We start from the raw sequence: 24,507 nt of genomic DNA on the forward strand, positions 1-24,507 counted from the left end.
TGCACGTGCAGATTGCATTGAAGCATGGCAGTACAAAATGTGACTGCATTCAAAGTGGCCTGGACAGGCCTTACATGCTTAAGGTAAGTTATGGATTGTCAAGATCCCACTACCAGATTTACATATCAGCTAACATGGTACTTCTTTGCACAAAGATGAATTCTCATGGCTGCTCTACAAGTTTAAAACACCCTCTTGCTAAAGGTCTACCATTGCTGCATTTATATTTCAGGATCCTAGAACAGCATCCTAACTTAATAAACTTCCTAAGAAGGCTACGTTGAGATCCCTTCCACACTTCACAAATCTTCTTTCAACCCTCTAAAGCAGATGGAGGAGACAAGGAGAGAAGAAAGCATTGAAAATCTTCCCCACCATGTTCCATTCTGCTGTTGGCAGAAGGAAACTAGTTCGATTCTACCCTATGTCTTTAAAAAAGGGGGGTAAAAGCAACCAGCTGCCTCCAAAGGATTCTACCCCATATATTTATAAAGTTTTAACTGTGGTTTTATCTTATCTGAATTGCTTTGCCCAAGCCTAGACTTATTGCGTAACATTTTCATAAGAAAATACCAAATAAACACAATACTTTATAAGTATTCTGTATTGTATGCAGAAAAGAAATTGGATTCCCTACGAAAATTAAATAAGCAAAAGGATATACCTGACAGTTTTAGTTTCCTATATTTTGACTGAGAAAAACATGCAAATATGGGTACAATGCTATATCCACTCAACATTGTCTGGGAGGCATGGGATCATTTGGAACCCTGTCCCCAAAGTCAGCACAGAATAAACTGTACCAGCTGCCTCTCTGAAGTTGGACACAGACCTTGGAGAAAGACCAAGCAGAAAGCCAGAGACTGAGGCTGGGGCCAAAGCTTATGCTACATCTATAGGGTTCCAATCCTCCTTCCCTCCTCTTCAACACTTCACCTAGACCAGGGGCCAGCAACCTTAAACACTCAAAAACCATTTGGACCCGTTTTCCACAGAAAAGAAAACCCCAGGAGCCACAAAACCCTTTTGACATCTAAATGAAGATAACACTGCATATATCGTTTTTTACCTAAAAAAAACCCAGACTGGTAAACCAGCCTCGTCAGCAGTGAAAGCAAATGAATCTGCCCACGTACCATTAAGTGGTCTGTTTTCTTCTGAACCTTTTATTTTCTTGGATTTATCCATGGTTGGCCTACTGGGGGTCAAAAAGCTCAATAAATTGCGTGCCACCGGGTGTTGCACATTGGCAGTTGTGACACGTATTTTGAGTGACAGGGAGCCACATGTGGGAGCAGAGAAGAGCCACATGTGGCTCCAGAGCCACGTGTTGCTGACCCCTGACCTAGACAGGCAAAAACAGCTGTTTAGATGAAGTACAGGATCTGAGGTGTTGGTCAACAGAAATTGCTGCCAGGACACTATACATTCAATGCATGTGAGCCTCTGAGTTTGGAGACCTACATGCACTAAGAGCAAATGGCAGTGGCTTATACCCTAAATTGTTTTGTCTGCACAGATTTTGTTGTTGCTCAATTGAAAAGTCGTGCCCGACCCATTACGACCCCATGGACAGCATTCCTCCAGGCCTTCCTGTCCTCCACCATCCCCTAGAGTCCACCCAAGCCCACACCCACTGCCCCAGTAACTTCATCTAGCCACCTCAACCTCTGCCGTCCCCTTCTCCTTTTGCCATCAATCATTCCCAGCATCAGGGTCTTCTCCAGTGAGTTGTTCCTTCTCATTAGGTGGCCAAAGTATTTGAGTTTCGTCTGCACAAATACACATGTGTAATAGACTGAAAACTACTTTCAAGGACGTGGATCCAGAATTAGCTGTACCTCTGAAATCAATAGATCATAAACTGGTCATGAATTACTTAAATCCTATTCATTTCAATGGATTTACTTTAAGCAAGCCTACACTGAGATCTAATTCTATACTCTTATTACTACTGCTACGACTATATTACTACAGGGCATTCAAATAGAAAATATCTGCAACACATTAATTATAATGTATTCTGTTTTTAAAGAGCAGAATGAAGTTAAGGGTTATGATGAAATAACACAAATTGCCCAAATAAGAACAAGTCAACTCAGGCTTCAATCTTCTTCTTTGTTTTTTTATGATTAAGATAACAAACATGCTCTGATAAAAGAATAGATGAAGCAAAATGGAGGTAATAAAAGGGTTAACACAGCAAAAAGCCACAGAACATATAGAAGAAGGACAAATGAAACCTGTAATATGTCTAATTTATGATGGCCCAAAATCATGCTATAATCTCCAAAATACATGGGTTCCTTTCACTACAGCTCATAATAGGTATACTAGGTGAAAGCAGGATCTTCAAAGATGCTTCTAGTAACAATAACTGCCAGACAATACTACTGCATAAAATAGAAACTTGTCCCAAACAAGTAATCCAAGATCCAATCTGTGCACATACAAGTTCTTTTCCACACACAAGTCAAATTCCTGTAATTTAAAGCTACCCTACCCCTCAACACCCATATCCACTGTACATATACATTGTAGAACTCTGATTCAGGAAATAGCTTCTTGAAATAATAGTAAATGCTATGTCTTAACCAACAATTACAGTATGAATCCTGAACTTAAGAACTGCCCTGTTGAAAATTCTTTTCTAGCTCGGTATTGTATTTCAGGCACTAGTCAGCTAGAAGTCTCAGTGAATGTGTGTTTCTTTGGGAACAGACCAAATCATAAACAGAGAATGATGAGCAAGAAATAAAGGCTGAACCTCCAAACTGGCAAGAGGGCAGGCTAGTCAATTATGTTTTTGCTAATTATTAATGTATGTTTCATACACATAATTCAATTTTGTCACTCTGAAGGAACTTCTATAATTTTTAAGGTTCCTCTCTTGAAGGTATCCTCCTTTTAACGCATGCAACGGTAGATCTGTCCCTAAGTCCTTTGTAAATAGGAGGGAAATAAAATGTGATTAATTATACATAGATGAACCCAGACAAATCTGAGGTTTGCCTACTTCAAAATAATTAAACAGACAACTGACATATTAAATTTTTTATTGTTTTATTTCTGCTTATCAATTTCAAACTATTTCCAGACTAAATTATTACATACAAACTACGACTAACCATGAATCACCCAGAAGAAGAATCTATGCTCTGTTATTGGGTTGAGATTTCCAAATTATTTAAAACATGGTTTGATGTTACATGTAAACCCAGAATAGTAGGAAGTTTAGTCAGGCAACAGAGGAGGTAGAAAAAAATTGTAAAAAAGCAGAACAACTGTTCTGCACATCAGTACTCCAGCATCAGAAAAGTACATGGAAGGGAATAGATAAAAGAAACAGCCAAACCAAGGATTTGCCTTTCTGCCAGAAAAATCCTGGGTAGGCAAACAAACCACTGGTCTACCATGGGCTACCGATATCTGTGAGCCAGGTGTATGTCTCAGATCCCAACTTTTTTTGTAATTTCACGTAAGAAGATTTCTGTTCCTAGAAGCACAAGTACCCTTTCCATTAGCAAAGCTCTTCTTCATTTCTCAGAGCAAAAACTTAGAATATAAGCTTATATAATGTATTCTAACTTTGAAGATTTGAAGTAAGACATTTCTGGCATGCTGATTTAACCTTGGTTATTATTTTTTACAATGAAAATTTGTAAAAATGTTATGGTATTTCAAAATACCTTCAGAGCATCAGTTTTACACACAACTTTCACTTGCTTTCTAAATGTGTGTAGTGTGATGCAGTGGTTATGAGTGTGGGACTGGAACTCAGGCGTCCTGGGTTCTAGTCCCTGCTCAGCCATGGAGCCAACTGGACTTTGGGCCAGTCACAGAATCTCAGCCCAACCTTCCTCACAGGGTTGTTGTTGTGGGAAAAGACTGAGAACCATAAGGGGAGAAATAAGCAAGCTGTTGTGAGTTCTTTAAAAAGAAAAGTAAATAAGTAAGTAAATCCTTTCTGTGTCCCTGGGCACACAGCCAACCGAGAATGAACAAAGCATCTAATTTAATCTCTTACTAGAGCAATATACCAAAGGAGAATCACAAACATGCACTGTTAAGCCAATACTGTGCACCAGTATATTGCATGTGTGAACCAGCCCTATTTACCTGATAGTTGTAGCATCAAGGATGATATGCATGTGTGAACCACCAAAACTGCCTGCAAAACTTATATAATTTATTTGTTCCTATCTGTTGGAAGAATCTAGGTGCTGCCAGTGGGAAGACAGGAGAAGGTTCTCCATGAGCTGTCAGAACTAATAGATGCTAGATTTAACTAAAAGCTTTTGGCCATTTGAAGGCTCATTTATAGTCTTCTAGGTGAAGCAACTCTAGTTTATGTAAATGTTAACTATATGCATGTCTGAACTGTGTTTTCTGGGGTATTAGATAGCTCTTTCCTAGATTGTTGTGACTCTTAATGTTTTGTTAGCTTAATTAGGGGCACTGTTAGGGTAACAGGAAGATTATAAGCATTTTAATTAAAATATTTAATTATATTAAAATATTTATTAAAATATCAAAACAGTCAGTAGTATGTTTGGGCCACAGAGAATTACAAAACAAGAAAGTCCTCCAAGTTGTAATATGTCCAGCTCTCCATGAATCATCCTTTATTAACCAAATGATGAAGGAAGCTGTTTAGTTATACCTTTTTTTCTACTGTAATCAGTGTAATGCTCTATTAACATCTCATATGTAATCCTGCTCGTGTCTTAAGGTTTATAGGCCAGTTCTCTTGCAAAACGAACTCTAGCCTTTTACAAAGTGACTTCAATGCTGTGATTTCACAGCATATTAAAAATTATTGTAATTCACCTTTCTCAAACATTTCAATCATCAGATATAACATCAGAATATGCCTATTCCAATGCACACATCTCAGAACGGTGTTTCCTAAAGCCCTAGTGCAATCAGCCTATGCAATCAACAGCATAGATCACACCCTTTACATACAGACTGGGTGGGTAAATAGTGCTTCTCCAGATGTTTCAACCTAACGCTCCCATGCTCCCTCACCATCGCCTAAGCTACCAATGGGGACTGCAGGCCAAAACCTTTGCTAGGCCACTGTGTAGTTTCAGTTCCTAACAACTCCAATGAAAAAGATCTCAGATAGCTGAGCTGGGAAAGACTTACTCCCTCAGACCTTGGAGATCCCATTAGAAGTCAGAGAAGACAATGAGCTAGAGGCTGGATGGATTAACTCAGTATAATGAAGCTCCATATATAGTCCTATCAATATACCTAAGGTCTTTAAGTATAACCTGTTTCACACTGTTTATTCAAAAAAAATCACCCACTGAAATATCATACCTTCATCTCTTTTTATCTTAATTACTGTAAGTATTCCAAACTTCAATTTTTCTGAAGCGTGGCTGCTCATCTTCTCACCTAAAAACAGAAGACGATATCCCATATTCATCACTGGAGCTTTAGGGCCATTTAAAAAAATAACTCAATGATTTCTTCAATGAATTCCCACACCTTGTTTTTCAGCAATTTTTCTATTTAGCTTGCATAATCTTCGTATTTCTTTTGCTGTCAGGCACATTTTACGCATCCATTTGTAATCCAAGGATCCTGTGTGTACTCCCTATAGAACCCCTATACCCAATAAAAAGTACACTTTCACCCTAATTCACACCTTGGCCAGGCCTCTGGGGTCTCACTACTTGAATATGAACATAAAACTACCATGTTCCCAATACTTATAGTCACACACCATGGAAGATGACTGCTAGTTGTGGGTAAGAAGTTTTGGCCTGTTTGCATTACTCACTTTCTCACTGAGATAACTTCCAAGATATGAGTATTGCAGGCAACACAGTCTGGACCCTGTTAGTTGAAATCACAGTCAGTATAAGCAGGCGCTTGCACACGTATAAAGTGGGGAGGGAACCACTGGTGTGCACAAAAGCTTCACACCAACATCCCCATGGCTACTGTTGAGATATATGTGCCTTGTGAATGATGATATTAAGTTGACTTGTCAATGTGTTTGGCCAAGCAAACTGACAAAACTGTGACCAGGAAACTTGATCAGGCAGGGTTTCCAATTATGACAGCATGGAACAAGTTTAGCCAAATATGTTTATAAAGTTTCCTTTGCATTTTCACATTTAAGCTATCATAGTCTTAATGGGTATATGGGTACACAGTTCAGGTCATGAAGCACTCATGGCCTCCTGGATTTAGCCCTAAAGGTGTGAATATATGCATGGGGCTAGTATAAAAAATTAACAATGTAAAGGCCACAATATATAATCTATTCAACATGCCTAGGGTTTTCCATAGCCAGGGAGACACTATTTTGTGCAGCACCCTGAAGCTAGTAATCTCTGGAAAACACAGTAAGCAATGAATAAGGACTATGTCCTTACACTGAATGTAACTGGAATAATTCCACCAGATCTTCTTTAAGTACACTATAGGGCAATCCTATAGAGACAAAGGTATACCTACTCTGTACCTTATTGTACATAGAGTCTTAATTTTGAGTAAACATGCATGGAATTATGCTGTTAATCATTAACACACATGTTACAAACACAATCAATGCTTTAAAAAGCCTGTCCATACCAAAAAAGCCCAAACCCCATGCAAAACTATTAATTTTGTAGACAGCATAAACAAATGCTTCAGGTGAAGAGTGACTTGTGCCATTATTTGAAAATGTATCAAAACATGCAAACACAGTTCTTGCTATAACGTGATCAAGTAACATGATATATACGTTGCATGTGTTTATACAAAAATGCTTCACAGTCTAAATGATCCTACTTACAGAGTCTGTTGTAGTTCCCAGAAACATTAGGATTCTTTGATAAAGGAGATTTAAGACATGACCCAGGTTTTCAAGTCCTGCGGATTCAAATTAAAAATGTACAATAATGCTATACAAATGCTGATTTACTAAGAAACTTTTCTAATACTTCAGCAACACTAGATAAGATTATGGCGGCTGCAGTCTAAGAGCACCAGCTTGGGGAACACTTTCTCCAGTTTCACAGTAAAGTCACTAGAGAACTATATTGTTTCCATTACAAAATCATTTCTCTATCACTGAATTGAAAACTAAGACGTGGGGGGTTAATGGAGCAACAGATAAGATACCGCTCCCAAATTCTCAAGAAAACAGGAACTGGAGGAAGATTAATGCAAACCAGAACTTTACACAACAGGCAAACTAAAACTCTAAACAGATTTTAGTGGCGGGCAGACGGGACAGGAAAAGTTATGTGAGTGACCAAAGGCAATGGCAATCAGCCTTGAATAACAGAGGCTTGAAGAAATGTCTATTTGCATATTTGCAAATTTAAATTTGTGCTTTCTGACTGCTGTCCTATTCATGGTGGGCATGTCATGAGCGGAGCTGGCTGGAGCCGGGGGTCAGACTAGATGACCCGGGAGGACCCTTCTGACTCGCTCTGTTTCTATTCATAAATCCAAGTAGGTATAAGAGCAACAGGCACGCCATGTTCAGACACTATGCAAATATTTTTTAGGATTGTGGTATTCATGAAGTGCTGATTGAGGGCCATACATTGAACTTATATTTGCAAGTGGTCTTCTACTCTTGTTCATGGAGCTACCATACTGAATCTTGTGCAAGAGTAGCACCGATACTGGTTTATAGCCAATTCTGCATCTGCTGTTACATTAATGTTGAAAAGAGACTCATAAGAGAATGTGTTTCTTTGAAAGGGGACAATGTAGAGCAGGACAACCTGGTGCTTATGCCAGCCCAAACACAGTGTAAACTAAACATACATCACCTTGCACAGCTTCCAGTCACATGGACCTTGTCCACGTAACATTATACCTCCATTATGAACTCCCCCCCCCACACAAAATTGTTTTCAGACCATAAGCTTATGGAGGAAAAAAAAGGGACAACTGGCAAATTCTACAAAAGACAAGAGCTCTGATGTAAGCTGTATATTAGGAGTGACAGAAAGAATTTATTACAGAGGAACCAACATTTCTTTAATAGGAAATAACATCTCGAGATATGTTTCAAGCTTTGGCACTGTACATCAGGACATATTAAGCACAATGTTAGAGAAAAGTTTTCTCCTAAACACATCACATTCTATACTAGAATTTTCTCCCTCAGTTGACTTCTTAAAGTATTTTTAGTACAATTCTCTAGTAGAACTCCACTCATGGGATAGCTGTTCATGGGATAGGTGCCTTAAATACTTACTTGAATTACGAATATTTAAGGCACCTAACCTATTAATGATATTTATACAGAAGCATACAACTCCGAAGTTTACAATGCACAGCAAGAGTGAGAAGTACAAAAAGCAATAGCAAGGAGTTATGACTTTCTGAGCAGCAAATTTATCTTTCTTCTAATTGAATGATCTGGCTCAGGCCTAAACTGTACACAGAAATACTGCTCTTCATTATCCACAGAATGGATATAGGAATTATTTTTTCTTTTTCTGATGCAATTCATAAATTCTAGATTCTACCCTTACATTTATAATTTGAAAAGGTGAGGAAAAGTAGGCTAGGCTGCAGTACCACAAAGCAAACCAATGGGAAACAGACAAACCCAATTTTCCAAAGATTGGAAAAATGAAAATAATTGCATCATTACACAGCTTCTTTACTGTGATGGCTTCTTATCAAAAGAATTTTAGACTCCCCTGCTGCTAATTTCTGGCAGGTCCAACTGCTTTATTCTCTGTCATTTATTGTTCCCTGCTTGCTTATCCACTCCTCCCCCCAATTCCTTTATTGAAGGCTCAAACATAGAATTGTCAAGAAGCAAACTGAGATATACAAGATTATTTATTTTGAATCACTTAGCAAAGAAGAGTCATCGTGCTGCCTACAGCTACTTATAAAAAAGCAAGAAATGAAAACACAAGTGCAAATAGCAATCTACAAAATCAAAAGAGCTATGTTCTATGCAGCAAATTTCAAAAGAGAGAGGCTCAGATTTGTCTGGCAGAAATATTTTGATTAAGCATAATTCCTCACAAAATGTAAGTCAGCCATGGTCAGTACAAAATTTCTGATAAAATTTCCATTTTTCTGTACAAGGCAGATATCAAGGCCTACTGTCATAGTTCTACAGGAGGCACAGAATCACAATATTTCTTGTATTCTGTATTGTTTCACCTATATTCATCCAATAGCCATATATAGGTATGCAGACATTGCTATGCTGGGGGGGGGGGGAAGAGTGGCATCCCATGTAGCATTATGATGAGGCCTTGAGAACCATCTCTTCAATTTTTACTTGTCAGCTTCCTTCCTCGAATAATTATCCCACTCCAGAGCTGACTTTATGCCCGGTGCAAACTAGAAACTAAATGATTTAGTGAAAAATCAGAACTTCAACCCAGCAATATTAGAATATGGTAGCTGGAAGGTGGGAATAACTAACATCAAGGGGTAGGAAATCAATGCACACTCACTAGATCACAACAGAAATGCCAATATAAAAACAGAAACAGAGTGAATCAGAAGGGGTCTCACAGGCCATCTAGTCTGACCCCCAGCTCCAGCTGGCTCCACTCATGACAAGTCTACCATGTGCATGTCAAGTTTTATATCCCCACTTTTTTCTCAAAGCAGCTTACATAATTCCCCTACTCCTCACAACCATGTCCTCACTTGTGAGGTAGGTTGGACTGAGGGTCTATGACAGGCCCAAAGTCACAGAGTTGGCTCCATGGATGAGTGGAGACTGGAAAACAGATCACCTGAGTGCCAGTCTCGCGCTCTTAACCTCTACACCACACTGGCTCTGTGATGGGAGAATATGAGGAAATATCTGCAAAGCCACTATTTTTATACATGCAAATGACTGCAAAGATAAAAAATATGTAGTTTAACAGGGATCAGAAAGCTATTACTTGGTTTTAGCCATTTGTCTTGAAGTGATTCCAGGTCTTACACACAAACAGAGCTTAACTATTACCCTTCACTTTGCATTTCCCACACAAGGCTTTGGAAGTAGAAACACTTTAAAATAGCCAGATACCATGCAAAATTTCTCAACCATCCACCTTCACTAAGCAGTATGATGCAGGATAGCAGAAATGGGAGAACATTGTGAGAACAGAGGATCTGTCCAAAACCCGACGGATATGGCAACCGCAAATCAAAACGCTGCTGTGCTGACTCAACCACCCTAGTCATGAATTGATTCCACAAAACCAAAAATCAAAGATGCCAAAGCCCTGACTACACCATAAATTGCAAGATGACCGTAGAATAAAGCCCTGGGCGACATTTTTGCTCGCGGTAACAAGGCACGAGGAAGGGTGCATAGAAAAAGCCACGTTCATCCATCTCCAATCAAGGATGTGGGCTTTAGAAATTCTTTTTTCTTTCAAACTCACCCTCTCTCTACGGCATATATTTAACAGAGTTTAATCTAGATAAAGCAAAACAAAAGAAAACGGACCAAAGAAGGTGAAATGTTTCTTTAGAAGCATAACTTGCCATGAAAAAGAGACGGGTGCCTTTCCCCCTCTAGTAGTAAAGGCGGGAGTTGGAAAGTGACAACACAAAGGGAAGGAAGGGAAGGAGGAGAGCAAGGAGGGAGGGAAACCCCGAGCAGAAGGAAGCAGCAAGCGGACTCTCTTCCACCAAGTCGCCGCGGGGTCGCTTAATATGAGTTTTTATTTTTTTTAAGCCCGCAAGCATGCAAGTTGCAAGCAGAAACCTGTTGCTCTGATCTTAACCCTATTGTTAAAAGCAGCGCACGCGAAGCGTGAAGAGGCCGGACCGAAGACGAGAAAATGCAAGAGTACCCATGCCCTGGTTCTTGAACGGAGCACTATTCAGCGGAGTGGGATCGGCGCTCCTTGGGGACAGAGCTCCCCGCGAAGGGAGCATTCTGGCTCGGATGCTGAGGAGAGGGCTGTGCCCATCGCCGCAGAGTCCCACCCCGAAACGATTTACCTCCGCGGTCTCAAGAGAAAGGGGATGAAGCCAGACCCAGCAAGGCCGGCGGCGCTCCGCGTTGCCGCCACCGCTGCGGAAAACAAAAGCCTGCTCAGGCCGTGAGGCCGGGCCTGCTCTGCTCCCTTCGCTCTTCCTTCCTCGCGGCCGCCGCCGAGAAGCGCCTGGCCGAGCGAAGCAGAGACTCACCTGGGCCCGGGTGCCGGGCTAAAAGCTGGCTGCGGCCGGCCTCGGGCGCCGTAGGAATGGAGCGGGAAAGGCGGGACAAAAAGAGAAAAAAATGGAGTGTGTGTGTGTGTGTGGTGGGGGAGGAAACAGCGGGCTGCGAGCAGCCTGAACAGGGAGGCGAGCAGCTGTCGCCGCGCTGCTTCCTTCGCTCCCCGCGCCAAAGGGGGCCTGTCGGCGCTGCCCCACCGGACAAAAGCGGCGGCTACGGGTGGCAACGCGGGTGGGTGGTGGTGGTGCCGCCGCCGCTGCGGCTGCCACAGCAGCGCCTGACAGTCAATCCGTGCGGGGCCGCGCCTCTGAGCCGCCAAGCCCGCCCACCCTGGTAGCCCCTCACTCGAGCTCGGCGGCGGGTTGGATTTTTTTCCCCCGTTTTTTTTTTTTTGAACACAAGGGAGCCAAGCGCGGGTCAAGCAAGGCGAGCAAACGTGTCGCTTTCCCTCACTCTCCCTCCGCCACACACTCGCACTCTCACTCTCTTTGCCGAACGCTGCAGCTGCTCTGAGGCAACGTTAGCCAAGAGACTGCAATAACAAGCCCCACCCTGAAATAAAACAATGCACCAGCCAAGCCATCCGCCTTGCACTTTGCCCCGCCGCACGCGCCCGTCGCCCGTGTACAGGATCATGCACACGTACGACACGAGTGTTTTCCTTTCCTTCCCTCCCCATCATTGCAAAGGAACAAGGCTACCTCCCGCCCGCCTCCCCTCCCGCAGTTTTAGCAGCCCACGGTGGTGCGCGCGCACGTGTGTCCATCATTCACCAATTACCACAGTGCACAAGTGATGCTTTTCCAACTGTAATGTCTCCACACCCTATCCACGTAGAGCAAATGAGGACACACTTGTCCATCCCTCATCCTCCTTTTATCCAGTAGTCCAGTATAAGTGGTTTAGGGCATCATACAGCTGGATCCTAGGAATTACTATTACTCAGGACTAAATCCCATATTTGAAATCAGAATTGCAGCCACAGTGTTCTGCAAGGCATTACTACTGACCTTTTTGTTTTAACCATAATCAAGCAGTACTTTAAGATAGGCTTACTTAATGTCCAGTTGCCAAATCAACATTTCAAGTGCACCTGCTAAAGCTACAAACTTTCCCTAGTTTTATTTATATGTTTTTCCTTTCAAGCATCTCAAGACAGCTTACATAATTTTCCTCCTGTCGAATTTATGCTCTCAACAACAACCCTGTGAGGTAGGCTGGGCTGAGTCTGTGACTGGTATAAAGTCACCCTCTTGGCTCCATGGCTCAGTGAGGACAAGAACCCAGGCAGCCTGAGTCCCAGTCCCATGCTCTTGCCTACTTGCTCCAGAGCTATTCCTGTCCATCCACAATCATAGTATTCATAGCTAAATTGGCAACTTTTCTTTTCCTTAAAGAATATAGACTGTAAGCATTCTGGTAACTGTGCTCCCTGAGAAGCTACCATGTTTATGAACATTATACAGTATTGCACCAGTTTAGTCAACTGGTGTCAGCCTTCAAATGCCATGTAACTGATTTTTCATTGTGTGCTATTACGGCCATTTTCATATGTATTTCAGAAGAAGCCTTAGCTTGTTAGAAGGTTTATAGGAAGCATATTCAGTTTAATTTCATAAAAATGTAGATGTCAGGTCAAGGTCAAGGCCAAGGGCTCTTAAAGAAGGAAGTGAAAGATATAATACAGATAATGGAAGTAAGCTCACTTAATGTTACAAAAAGAGAAATAAAGGGCATTCTTTGTGCTAAATGAGGTTATTGTTAAAGAGATTATTACTGAGATTGTTTTTGTATCCTACAAAAGGCTTGAAGCCAAAGAAAATGTGGGTATGCCAGATTATGTAACTTGCATTTTCAGCCTCTTAGTTAAGTTGTTGTGAAGAACCATGTACACTGAAAGGTGGAATATAAATGGACAAACTAAGACTACAAACTTTATGAATGTATTAAATATGTATATCTTGCCAAGGACCAAGGCCGCTAACAATCAATAAACAAAAATCAGTCAAGAATCATTGAGATGGTATGGTATAAAGGTTAAAGCATCAGACAAGGCTTGGGTGTACCCAGCTGGAATTTATTGGGTGATTTAATCCTATGCTTGTTTAGAGGGAAAAAGAACCATACAAATTGCAGTTTCCCTCCAGCCATGCAAGCTGCCTGGAGTGTGCTGTGAATTGTAGGGGTTTTTTTCCCCTAAGCATGCACAAGATTGTATGCTAGCAAGCCACTACCTCGCAGCCAAATCTACCTCACAAGGTTGTTGCGAAGATAACATGAGGGTTGGAACTGTGTTTGCCACTTTTCACTCATTTAAGAAAAGGGAGGATATCATGTAATAAACGTTCTCCATAATAGGCCATATAGCAAGCAAATAAGAAAACTCAGTCAAGCACGATAATTGGCATGTGTAAATTGCTTAAGTATAGTATAACAAAGAGCCTTCACACCAGACACTAAAATACCAGCCAAGAGGGGATGGAACACGGACATCAATAAACTTGGCAATAGTTCAGAAGAGTCTAAAACTGAGACTTCAGGTTGATGAGGTACCTTTAGTCAATATGAAAGGTAATCTAAGCTTAAGGGTTTATTCTGGTAGCACTTCCTCTGAAGAATCAGGTTCACTGTTTGGGGTTGTTCCTTACACACCTTCATCCTTTGGTGAGCATAATGGCGGAATGTTTCAGGATGCTTTTGCTTAACATGACAGCTTCCTGGTGAAGGCATATGTGGCTACAGTCACTCATGACCTGGCCATTTCAGGATAAATTACTGCAATAAACATGGGACTGCCTTTAAAAGAGTTTGGAAACTTTCCTTCCAGATCAGCACCTACTTTTTAAAACTTATTTCTCTGATTTTATTTAATCATGGTTGGTTTCCAGTCTGTTTCTGAGTACAATTCAGAGTGCTGGTGGTTACCTTTAAAAACCTCAATAGTTTGGGATCAGGATGTTTAAAAGAATGCCCTCTTCTCATGATCCTGCCCACTCATGTAGGTCATTTTCAGAGGCCCTGCTCCCTAACCCCCATCCTTTAAAAGTACAGCTAGTACCTTTGCAGGATAGAGCTAGTATTTCTGCTTTGTAAACGTTCTTTTGCAAGGCCTGTGTGTACTTTGGAACCAGGAAAAAGAATGCTTATATTATGACTGCATCAAGCCCACAGGTATTTTCCTTCCAAGATTTACCTCTTTTTTACCAAAGAGTAGAAAGCTATGGTTGACTTGGCACATGCAATAGCACAGGTTGATGTAAATGGAGCGAGTTTGGGCCTTTTTACTTCCAGTGTTTCTTTGCAAAGTGTGAGACGTCCCTCAGAAATCATGCTTCTTTCCTTGTCAGGTCAGCAAAATGTCCAGTGTTCAGCTAGCTCAGAGTAAAATATATACCAGCCAACTCAGTGTGTGGCCTTGTTCTCACAAATGACATGCAATGTGGTAGACCTCCTTCTGCACTGTGCTGATTCAGGCTGCAGAGAAGGGCTCAGATGCCTAAATCTGCATACCGAACAGTATTCTCTGTGCACAGAAAACTAGCATGTCAAGATTCTGGCCTAGGCTTCTTCCTCACATGCTAGTTTATTACATGCAGGGTTCTCATGTATGCACAACTGGATCACTGCTCAGCTATGCCAATACCAGCTTTTTTGCTGTCATGAACTGAAAGAGCTACATACCTTCAGGACAGTAATGCTTACAAAGCTTTTGAGAGCCAGATAAATCATTCTCATTAAGAAGGATTGCTCTGTGGACAAACTTCCAAAGGCGATTAGATTAATCCACAGTTTAATCACCTTTAGGATATTTGGTAAGACCATCCTCTATTTTAAAGCTTTCCCACCAGTTAGACAGATGTTTACAGGAACATCAGTGCAATAAAATCAATGCCATCCTAAAATATTTCCACAAATATAAAAATGAGCATTCATCTTTGTTTTTGTCAGCTTCATGTAAACTGTAAATAACTATCAAGCAGCTGATTGATGAGTATATTATCCAACTTAACTGCTCTACAGTTTATTAAAAGGCTAGGCATTTAATGATGCTTTATTGTAAGTACTATCTGAATCATATATCATCATTAACATTCATCAGGCCTATTAGGATGCAATCCTATACTCACTTGCCAGCAGAATGCTACACAGGACTCAGTGGGACTTGAGTAGATACAGATACGATTTCACAATCACCTAAAACAAAATCTTCAATCCTCTATATTGAACAATATGCTCTGTGCTTCATAATGGCGAAATCTGACTGTTTATTTCATTTGTAATCCACCTTTCTCCAAAACAAAAAGTGTCACTCAAGGTGGCTTACAGTCATAAATAAAGCTTGATGGACAAAGTGATCCTATGCTCCTACAGGGCACTAAGGGGTCCACAAGGTTTTTTGGATTCCAAGATATATAATAAATAACATATACAATTTTTATTAAATATAATAAAAAGAGGTTGGAAAAGAAATCCAGTCTTGCATCCAGGCATGCATGCTTGGTTTCCACTCCACCTGTATAACTGGTACTTAAAGAACTGCACTAAGGGCTTCTCAGAGTTTATACAAGCAACCTTGGAGAAGAAGCTTATGAGGTCCTGGGGGTGGGGAGGGGAGGAGGCCAGAGCCACCTACATGCAGCATATCCCGGTGGTGCCTCAGCCTCCCTCTTCCCTGTCAATGCACTGCATTTAGTCTGCAAAATTCACCACCAGCAGCCTCGCTGAGCAGGCTCCTCTTATTCTGCATAGGATGCTTGTAATCCTCTAAGTTTGCACCCTAAAACACTAATAAACCATTGTGTTGAATAGATTCTATGCACTAATAGAATAAACACAGAATCCCACCCAGCAGACCAGCTCACTCAACAAAGACCCATTTGAATCATGGGTCTTTACTTGCCAGTGATGGGATGGCAGGAAGGGGAAAGACCGCGCTCTCTCCAGAGGGAGCTCCACAACCTTGTAGTGACCACTGAGAAGGCCTCCTCTTGCATCACTGCCACGCTCCTCTGAAGATGGTGGCACTGAAAGAATTGCTTTTGCTGAAGATCTTCAGACCTGAGCAGGATTGCATGGCAGAAGCCAGTCCCGCAGATGGCCTGGTCCCAAGCTGTACTGAGCTTGATCGATCATGACCAGCACTTTGAATTGTTCTCCTCAAAAACCCAGTAGCCAATGAAGCTATGCAACCAGGGAGCCATATGTTCCCTATGACAGGTGACAGGGAGGCTGCAACACTCCGGACAAGGTGAAGTCTCTAAACAGCTCTCAAAGGCTGCCCTGCATTGAGTGTGCTACATGAGTGTAACAGGCAGAGACTAAACTATGTGTGCTGAGGTCAGGTCAGACATCTCCAGGGGTAGATGGAGCTGGCCACAGCTACCCAAAGGCTCTCCTGGCCACCAGCAGACTATGAGCATCCAGGCTCAGAGCCAAGTCCAGAAATAGACTCAAAGGGCTGAGTTTTCAGGGGAGAGATGTAGCCCCAGCCAACAAGGCTGAGTCCCTCTTTCCTGATATCCTTCTCAGCTAACTAGGAGCACTTCTGTCTTTTGTGAGCTAAGCTTCAACCTGTTTGCCCTCACCCAGTCCCTGTGTGATTTAGATTCCATCTCTCCTTCAGTTTAGCTAGAGAGAGGAGAAAAAAATGGCTTCCATTAGGATACTGGTGGTACCAAACCCTCAATGTCATGTGTATGTTAAATAGCAAATGTAGAATTTGTAGGGCTGTCGCCTACTGAAAATGAGGTCTAAAATTCCCTTAGGAAGGCAAGTCAAAGAGCAAAATAGTGATTACACATGGCAAATTAGTGTAAATAGGAATCATTGTTCTTCTGATTAATAATAATTAAAAATTGACACAAATAGTGCAACACCGTAGGGGTTTTTTCCTCAGAAGTTATAGTGGAACTTACTCCCTGGTAAATGTACACAGCATTGCAGCATGATAGCACAGTGCTATGCAGTCTACTCAGAAGTAAATCCCCTTGCATTCTGAGGTACTTATTCACAGGAAAATGTGACTCAGTGGGAAACTTTTAAGTAAATATAATTGGATTGTGCTGTAAATGTGTGTCTGGGTGCTCCAGGCAGGATCCAAAGTACCGTGAAACTAATTCTGTCTGAGGTCAAGGGGGTTTGTTTTTCTTCAACAATAACACATGTCCGTAGATGTGACTTGGCATATGACACTGCTAAGGAGACTGAGCAAAGTTTCCAGAGCAGTGTAAGAATATCAGGCAGGTCAGTGTTCAAAGATAAAAATGCCAAGCATTCCATTGAGCTTGCATGATTCAAAGCAACTCTTCAATCTCACCCATGATGGAACACTTGTGCTGCATTTTCAATTTATGAAATCATTTAAAATCTTTTTGCCTTCACAGTATGCCTACAAGAAAACCTTCACATTATGGAAATAGTAAAATAAGGTGGGCAAGTCAGTGGCAAAGTTACTAGACACGGCAAGTTGGTGGGGCAAGTTATACAGGGTAAATAAACAGGGGTATGAACACACCCACTTTCTCTTTGGAATCAGAATAAAAGCTATCCATATTTGTTAGAATCAGAATCAGATTTGGAGTTTTTATAGTGACTTCTTCTACATGATAATGTGATTAAAAAGCAACTCCTTTTAAGCCAAAAAAGCATTGCATGTAAATTTTGCTAATAAGAATTTTATTTTGCTAATATGAAAAAAATAGGCTTGGAAAGACACTTTTCTGTCATGCCAGAATCGCTTCTAAGTGATTAGTTAGACATTCTGGCTGCTATAAGAGCTTTTCAGATGTTGTAATACTTCTGCATCAATTGCCAGCTTTTATATCAACCATTACATTATCATCTGGGAAGGACTGAAGTTTTAAACAATTCTCTTTATAAAGTTTTACATTTCTATTTTGTTTTGGGGAATGGGGAGGTTGATTGTTCTCAGCTATTGTGCAGCCATCTCTGTTCTTTTCCACTTTAATTTGGAATGCTGGAGGAATGATAATATTATTGCCACTATTTTATCCATAAATACAGACAAGTTGATGTGGAGCCAGTCCTGTTCTAATGCCATGCCTAGACATTCCTTGTAAGGCCAACATTACACCCAATGTTGACGGCGACTGACGTGTGTGACAGGATATAAAATGAGAAACAGGCAATATACTTTGGCCTGAGTTGGAGCAAATTATCTCCTTTACATCACACAGAATTGGAAGAAAGTTTGGAAATGTGGAGTTCGTCAACTAATTTTGTGTATGCAGTATGTCCCACATAGAAGCATAGCACTGCAGACATTGCTGGCTCTTGGCACATAAATGTACTTGCGCCCTTCTGACTTCCATGAGCATGGGCTTAGTTATGCTTTAGAACTTGCAGAAGAAAGAAGCCAATGCACTTCTTTCGTCCATCACATGCTTCCAGCTGCATACCGAATGGAGGCCATCTATTTCCTTTCAAGGAAACAGTATATGCATGTAGATCCTTCATTTGTGGAAGTTTGTGGGCCTTTTTCTCATCATCACAGGATTCTCCTGTGTTCTACTGCCATTTTTGTTGCTTTTATTTTTTTCAGAGTGGGGAAAAGGAAGGATTTTCCTGGATGCTGCCATTATTCACTACAGAAGCCTAGTAATAGAAATTTTTGCAATCCCATTCTATACCATAGCTTCACCTTGAACGGTAGAATATATGGAAAGGTAGGGAGAAAACGCCTGGAAAAAAGTCTTTGGGTGAAAAATACTGGCAAAGAAGGTGAAGAAGCCGCCCAGGTAAAGCACCAGGTTAAACACCTGCTGCAGGGAATCCTTGAGAGTCATTCAGTGGTCCAGGAGCCCTCACAGCAAGTGGAAGAGCCCAAGGGGCAATCCACACCAGGCATTTTACCAGCATTATAATGCTAGATTTTTTGATGTATCCAATGACACTCACCCCAACCCATCCTCCTTATACGATTTCTGCCACTATATCCTGGTTTTCTTCAGACCTGGTACATTACAGCATGTTTTTATATTGCAGTTTTTCCCAGTATATGCATCAGAATGTGATGAACTTCTGCTATTGTCCTGGGGTCTAAGGAATGGCTCTAGTTGGCTGGTGGGCTGTCAGGAGGGAAGGTAGAGAAGAAGCATCTTATTGGTCTTACTGGAATTTTGGCAGTATCCTTCCTCCCTTGCTCCCCATCCCACATCTCTGCACTTTGCAAACGTACCCTCTGCCCTCTTGTCCTCTTAACAATGATATTTGTGGCCTTCCCAATTGTTTGCTTGCTCATGAAAACAACCTGGTGAAATGCATGCCTACTATTAAGTAAATCAGGTTATTTTTAATTATCTTAATCATAATTAAGTCACACCGACCTCAGTGGAGCTCACTCAATAGGAGTCCTCTTGGGAGGGGGCCACATTTGTTTGTCTTGGCCTAGATGGAAGGGGGTGTTGCTGGTTCTACTGGATTGGAGGTTGAGAGGACAGGAGCAAGCAGCAGTCCCCCTTTTTGTGAGTGGGGGGAAGGAGCTGTCAGTAATTCCCCCACCCCTTTAAAAAAATATCTCCCATCTTGTTCACACACAGCTAATTGAGCTAAAACAAACAGAAAAATAAAGGGTCATTTCTTTACACACATTCCCTTTCCAAATCCTCCAATGATTCTTGCCTTTATGTGTAAGACACATTCACGTTTCCATTAGCATGTGCCCCAACTGTGATAAATATATTTTGCATTAAAATAATGAGTGTGTTCCTTCATAGCATAGATTTCCTCTTGTGCACCATATAATCCTCTCTTACAGGCAGCAGTATTGCCTGTCCACCAATCCTACTCCATCCCCAAATCAATATATCCAATCCAGACTATATTGCATATCACACTCAAAGATGATCCACTGAAGGAAAAACAGCTCATCATGCATGTGAGAAGAAGCCACTGTCAGAATCCCGGAATTTCAATTTGTCATGAGGAAATAAAACTCGGGTTTGTGGGAAAGATCAAGTGTCCAGACCATCTTGGCTTTATTGCATTACCCAGGTTCCCGCGGTAGACTCTCACGATAATGCATTACCGGGCAGGCAGAGGTGAACTGCTGCTGCCAAGCTTCAATACCATTGCAGGGTATATTATAGGTACACAGGTACAGGGCAATTGATGACAGAATGCAGAAATTACAATAAGATTCTGAGGTCATCACATACAGAACATATAAAGGAATGTCAGTCAATCATACAGAGACAATGAGATTACAATATTTCTAATTGCAGTGTATTGACACTTTAGTTGAGTAACTTGAACCCATCTCCAGATCTGCTCAGACATGTAAATTCAAGCTACTGAAACTATTCATGAACTCATAAGCTTATCTAGACTCAGACCCTAAGCAATGCATCTGCATCATTCTGAATTGCCCGGGAGGAATGAAATTTTAAACAGTGACTTAGCTTGGTTTGAGAAGGAGTACAGGATTTGATCCCACTATGCAAAAGCACACAGAAGTAATGTTTTTCTGACAGGATTTATCCAAATTTTCCCAACACCACAAGCTCACATCAACTTAGCATAGTCCATTGGTCAGTCTGAGCTGGAGGAAAGTGATTTCTCTTCAGATATGATGACAGGAGAGAAAAACACCCTTAGAGAGTCTGCTGGGCATGTACAATGAAAATGGCATTTGCAGTTTATTCAGGCATACAGGAAATACATGCAGCATGTAGGCAGCCCCCCCCACCCAAGGGTCTACAAAGATGGAGTCTGTACAAGATGTTTTTATAACCTACCAGTTACATGCAGTCTGGAGAAGGGGTGGGGGATCAGGTGGGGGAACACCTACACAGTTTGCTAGAGGCACATTAGGATAAAACAATGGGGCTTTAAGACAATACAAAGGGAAGAACCTTTAGGAAAGGTAAACAATTTTAACATTTCTAAGAACATACCTCTAAAGGACAGGCCTTTCAGGACAGAGACATTAGCATTTCTAAGGTGCATGTGGGAACCAACACTTGCAACATGAATTCCTGATTAGATCAGGAATCTCATCTCAAGCTTTCAGCAGCCATACCATGGCATGGCTTTTGGTCATCTTGCTCTGATAATGAAAGGTATTGAAGGGAGTTCACCCTTTAAAACTGCTTCAACTTTCAAATAAAGTGATCAGTCAGACTACATGTATCAAAAACCTGTTCAGCAGGTCACACAATAATAAACACAACAACACTAATAGGACCTGAACAGAAACCCCGCACTATAACATTAACAAAGAGAGAGAAAGCAGGCTTACTTGGAGCCTTAAAACCTAAATTCAAAGAACATCTAAATGGGAGTGAGGAATCATTCATACAAAGATAATTAAAATAGAAATATTTGTGGGGGGAACGCAGCTGGGAGGAGAAGGGATATAATTAAACCATGATCAATACTTAAAATGCCAGTGAAAAATAAACCAAATATGAGTGAGAAGGTATGTTTAATAGCACTATTTAAACTTTGACAGAAGAAAGGGTTGGAGCAGTATATTGAATATCGAAGAATTCCAAAAGTATGGTGTGGGCTACCTCTGAACATCCTGCCTCTGGATCAGGCCGTACTTCATGGCTTACAGCAGTGATTCTCAAAGTACAAGGTGCCCCCACTGGGAGGGCAGTGGAAAGATTCAGGGGAGCAGAGATTGGTTGCTTTAAATTTGCAGTAGAGCAACAGACCTAACCTAATGTAAGAAAGAAGCATGGGGGCACACTAGGGTTGTCGCCCAAGAGGAAAGCGGATGGCAGCCTGAGAAAGTTTGGGGACAACTGGCTTAGAGGAAGTGAGGGGCAGGGGGACAAGATTTTATGAAGATGGTAGCTGCACCCCACCTAGGCACTGCTTAAGAAATAGAGTTTATCCAATGTAGATTTAGACTTTGTCAAATTCCTTGTGCCTGCATGCATTCAGGAGTGAGACCCGCAACAAAATGCTGCAGTGCTGAGTACTTCTGTCCAGGGTTCCAGCTGTCCAGCCAGTCATGATTTCTTCCACAGTATTATATTCCACCCTCCCTTCCCCCAGGTAGATCCTCAGGATTTTGTGGCTGGTATTCACTGGGCTGGTTTTAGGTTTTCTTTCCCTACCAAAGGGGCCTTCCCCCTAAAGATCTGTCTGTCAGTCTGTCTGCCTGTCTGTCTACCTGTCCTTCCCTCCTTCCCTTTGCAAACCTCGGGTATCTTCCAAGCCACTTAATACCTTCGCTCTTATATATGTAACCAAGTGGCCACACTTGAAGAATCAGTTCTTATATTAGAACACAGAGTAATAAGGATTCCTGTATTAGTCATTTACAACAGGCTATCACCATAAAGCATCTTCATTTGAAGGCTCAGTGTGACAAACTGCAGGGCACAGAACAGGTAGCCATATTTAAAATGGATTTTGGAGCAGTCCTTGAGCCTAGAAGGAAGGCCTGAGAAAAAATAACTTCTGGGTGATATTTTTTTCTTTCCACAAATTCACATTATTTGCCTCAGTAGGGAATCAGAATTGTTCATAGTTTTTTACCTTGGCTACTTGGAGTGGCCAGAAAAAAGCAGAAAGTCCATAAAATTAATGTTTTAGCTGAACAAGTAGCACGCACCATATTTTTCTTGTTATGTTCTGAAAGATTACCTTTAATTCCCCCCCTCCTCAGACTGATGAGATTCTTCCTCTGGTGGCCTCATTCCCAATCACTCCTCCCAGATGGTGAGGCCTCTGTGCAATTCGCTCTGGCACCACCTGCTGCTGAACAAAAGAAATGGTTCATTAGATGTGAAATGGGCCTTCTGGTGATTTGAGTCACTGTCACCTGAGGTTATGAAATGTGCATGGGAGTTGTCCGGTTAGCCCTACAGTGGCTTGCTGCCCTTGACATATTTCCTTCTGTTTCCGTTAGTTCCTTGTTAACAGTTAGCATTTTTTTGCAGAATTTTTTGGGGGTTCCACAGAAAATCATGACCCCTTCTCTGGCCCCTCCCTATTCCCAAATCACCATTTGGTGGCCCCTTGACATTTGTGCAGCCTCTTTCCCCATTCTAAAAGGTTCTAGTTTAGTCAACAGGAATAACAGCTTTAAGCTCTAATTGGGTGCCTACTTCTGTTGCCTTTCAAAAAAAACAAGAATGTGGCCCCTGAGAGGGTCTCTGAAATCTAATTCAGCCCTAAGGTTGAAAAAAGCCACAACCTCCCCTGGGCTAATGCCACCTCATGAATTTATGTGAAAGGCAGGTTTTCTCCTAGCAACTGTTAAGCCTCCTTCAGTGAAGCCTATCTCACCCTGTCAGAAACCTTGATCTCACATTGTTGCAAGATGTATTGCTCTGACCTCATTAAAAAGTTGCATAACAGATAGCAATAACATTCAATTCCCAACTAATATTCATCAACGCCAACATGACAGACAGGAAACATTTGCAAGCATAAAGTGAGGAACAGTGGATACAAAACAGAAGACACAAGCATCCTCAGAGGAGTACATTTCCACTTACAGCTGTGTAGGATCAGTCAACTGTGGTGCACATGGAAAATCAGACTTCTTATAAATCTGTGCACCAGATGGAAAGGGCAACAAAACTGCAGACTCCTAACAGACTCACTGTATCATGTCCACTTCCAAGATACTGCATTCCATCCCACCCTCCAATTGTCAAAAATTGACAATTAATATTCCAATATGGCTAAAGTTGCTGGAGCCTTACTGGGCAGTTTTTGGCATTGTTTTGTTCACTCAGTGTCCCCCCACCCCAACATTTCCCCCTACTACTCCAAACTTTGGGATTGCCTCCTGTTTCACAATGATCCAGCTTTAGCCCCAATCCCAATGCCATTTACCACCTGAATTAGAGGGTGAGATGAGTGGGTGAGGAAGCAAAGAGCAGTTTCGCCAGCAGACACAAGCAGCAGCTGATTAAGTGAGCAGTTAAAAAATGGCAGGCAAAATGCACCCTGATATTTGTCAAGATTGACTAGAAGCAGATGTCTAAGGCTGCACTCTTTGTTTGTTAATGGCATTGTTATTAAAACAGAATTTGCCTCAAGAGATGGGAGGATGACCTACAGATAACGATGAATAGGCTGTACTTTGAAATGAGAGCCAAGTAGGTGTGAGGGGTGTTTTTTGAAGGACAGCAGTGAAAGTGGATTAGAAAGGATTCTTGCAGTTCTTTCCCATCACCTGGATATTTCAGAAAGTATATTCATGGATCTTAAATAAATGCCATATATATAACTTTCCTTCTGACTTAGTTTTTCCACACAGTGACCAATTCTTTGGATATCTGCTAATGCTAATCACATTTGCCTATAGCCACATGCTGAATATAAAGAAGATGAGAAATGTGAGCTATTTTTAGTGGTGA

At 41.5% G+C, this 24,507-nt stretch overlaps 1 protein-coding gene across 5 annotated transcripts in view; it reads right to left on the bottom strand.

Annotated features, from left to right (window-relative positions):
* Positions 1–22,848, bottom strand: part of SESTD1 (SEC14 and spectrin domain containing 1) — an 85,057-nt gene extending 62,209 nt beyond the window's left edge. The window contains exons 1-3 of one of the 5 annotated variants that reach the window (XM_044427033.1): positions 22,781–22,848; positions 6,800–6,876; positions 5,329–5,406 (exon numbers count right to left, since the gene is read on the bottom strand). The gene's annotated coding sequence lies outside the window, so the exon portion shown is untranslated. Of the gene's footprint in view, positions 1–5,328; positions 5,407–6,799; positions 6,877–10,944; positions 11,046–11,133; positions 11,389–22,780 lie in introns of those variants that run through there. The other 4 variants (XM_044427032.1, XM_044427034.1, XM_044427035.1 and 1 more) reach the window with 4 other exon arrangements.
* Positions 22,849–24,507: the final 1,659 nt, after the last annotated feature.

Source organism: Varanus komodoensis, unplaced genomic scaffold (assembly GCF_004798865.1).
Source record: "Varanus komodoensis strain SLA01 unplaced genomic scaffold, ASM479886v1 scaffold18_1, whole genome shotgun sequence".
Classification (NCBI taxonomy): domain Eukaryota; kingdom Metazoa; phylum Chordata; class Lepidosauria; order Squamata; family Varanidae; genus Varanus; species Varanus komodoensis.